This window comes from Oncorhynchus tshawytscha, linkage group LG06 (assembly GCF_018296145.1).
Source record: "Oncorhynchus tshawytscha isolate Ot180627B linkage group LG06, Otsh_v2.0, whole genome shotgun sequence".
NCBI classification, from domain to species: Eukaryota; Metazoa; Chordata; class Actinopteri; order Salmoniformes; family Salmonidae; genus Oncorhynchus; species Oncorhynchus tshawytscha.
In genome coordinates, this window is record NC_056434.1 from 38,519,466 (window position 1) to 38,522,384 (window position 2,919).

Consider the following 2,919-nt stretch of genomic DNA (forward strand, 5'->3'; position numbering starts at 1 on the left):
ACCATTCTTGATAAACACAGGAAACTGTTGAGTGTGAAAAACCCAGCAGTATTGCAGTTCTTGACACAAACCCATGTGCCTGGCACCTACTACCATACCCCATTCAAAAGTACTTAAATCGTTTGCCTTGCCCATTCACCCTCTGAATTACACACCTACACAATCCATGTCTCCAATTGTCTCAAGGCCTAAAATATTTAAAAATAGTTTAACCCGTCTCCTCACCTTCATCTACGCGATTGAAGTGGATTTAACAAGTGACATCAATAAGGGATCATAGCGTTCGCCTGGTCAGTCTGTGTCATGGAAAGAGTAGTGTAGGCCTAGGGTTTCACGCTTTGTTTGATTTCAAATATAATCTTCTAGTTAATAATTGATATGTCATAAATCACATTCACCTCAATAAAAATCTAAGTTAAAGAATAGGACTAAATCTAATCTAATCCAATTTTAATTGCACTTAAAAAAAGCAATATTCTTTAACATACAATCAATAAAAAAAGCTGAAAGAACAACTTCTTATGTAATCCTAGAAAGTATGCATATTCAAGATAGCATGCAAAGATTGCATGTCTGTGGAGATCTTCACAATTGCTATAATAATCTGTGCAGAACCTCGAACAGCATTGAGCACTTTGTATTTTGAATGTAATTCTCAACTGCAATCCAGGTCATTTGGTTGTGCTATTAGATGAATCACAGTGTCTTTTTGAGTGGGAGAATTCAAGTTGAAATCTCATTGATCAACGTCTCAACCAAGTATTTCCCAAATGTCCACTTTGAAATGACGTGGTGTGTCCAGTGGGAAAGATCTCAGACCCAGCTGGGCAGCACCTCCTTTCAATATGGCCAGCAATCAACAGCCTGTGTGTGTGTTTGTATTTTTTGCTAAGGCAGCAGCTACTCTTATGTTTGGGTCCAGCGCTGTTCCAAGTGTATTTTTATCAGTTTTTTTAAATTCTACTGCCATCAGTTATTGATATAGTTCCATGTAGTCATGGGTCTATGGAGTGTGACACAACACACTAAGTGGTTTGCCCCTCAGACCAAAACTCCACTACCACAATCTACAACACAAAATCCATGTGTAAGCGTGCTGAGAAGTCCCAGGGTATGTTATAATGTCTGTAAGAATGTGTCTGTGCTTATGTTTGTGTTGCTTCACAGTCTCCGCTGTTCCATCAGGTGTATTTTTATCAGTTTTTTTCAAATCTGATTCTACTGGCCTGCATCAGTTACCTGATGTGGAATATAGTTCCATGTAGTCATGGGTCTATGACAGGAGTACTGTGCACCTCCCATAGTCTGTTCTGGCCTTGGGGACTGTGAAGAGACCTCTGGTGGGATGTCTTGTGAGGTATGTATAGTGTCTGAGCTGTGTGCTAGTCGTTTAAACAGACAGCTCGGTGCTTTCAACATGTCAATACATCTCACAAATACAGTTAGTGATAAAGTCAATCTCTCCTCTACTTTGAGCCAGGAGATTGACATGCATATTATTAATGTTTGCTCTCTGTGTACATCCAAGGGCCAGCCGTGCTGTCCTGTTCTGAGCCAATTGCAATTTTCCTAAGTACCTCTTTGGCACCTGACCACCCGACTGAACAGTAGTCCAGGTGCAACAAAACTAGGGCCTGTAGGACCTGCTTTGTTGATAGTGCTGTTAAGAAGGTAGAGCAGAGCTTTACTATGGACTTCCACCCATCTTATCTACTGTTGTATCAATACTGTACATTATCAAGCACTTCACATGTTATCAGATACTGACTGTTAGGACTTGGCGGTCTATAGCAGCTTCCCACAATAATGGGCTTTAGTTAGGCAAATAAACCTGTAGCCATATTACTTCATCAGTATTTAACATGAGACCCTCTCTAATCTTTACAGGAATGTGGTTCTGAATATAAACAGCACCTCCACCACTGGCATTTCTGTCTTTTCTGTAAATGTTATAAACTTGTATTGCTACCACTGTATCATCAAAGGTATTGTCTAAATGTGTTTCAGAGATAGTCAGAATATGATTGTCATCTGTTATTCATTTCATGAACCTTGTTTCTTAACTCTTAAGGATCAGACCCTTTTATTCAATTTTTCGCCTAAAGTGACATACCCAAATCTAAATGCCTGTAGCTCAAGCCCTGAAGCAAGGATATGCATTTTCTTGGTACCATTTGAAAGGAAACACTTTGAAGTTTGTGGAATGTAGGAGAATAAAACACATTAGATCTGGTAGAAGATAATACAAAGAAAAAGTTTAAAAAAATGTATTTTTTTGTACCATCATCTTTGAAATGCAAGAGAAAGGCCATAATGTATTACAGCCCAGGTACAATTTAGATAATGGGCAATAGATGGCAGCAGTGTATGTATAACGTTTAGTGTGATCAATGAATCATTTCATTTCTGTTCAACATTGTGTATCAAGACTGCCCAAATGTGCCTAATTTGTTTATTAATATTTTTCATGTTCATTGTACACTCTCCTCAAACAATAGCATGGTATTATTTCACTGTAATAACTGCTGTAAATTGGACAGTGCAGTTAGTTAACAATTTGAAGCTTTCTGCCAATATCAGATATGTCAGATATGTCTATGTCCTGGGAAATTTTGTCTGCCACAACCTCTATGCCCTAATGCGATAGCTCACGTTACCTCAACCATTCATCCCGCTACCTCAACAAACGGTTCATATGTTAACGTGGGCTATTTTGAGCACTTTTTTGGGATGCTTGCTTGTTTTCATTGCTTTACTGGGAAGCTTAGCAGAAGTAGATATTTTCATGTTATGTATATTAGTGTAGGATGAGCTGCACACAGTGGACTTCCTACTAGGACACCATCTCAGTGTGTGTGTGTGTGTGTATGTGTGTGTGTGTGTGTGTGTGTGTGTGTGTGTGTGTGTGTGTGCGTGTGT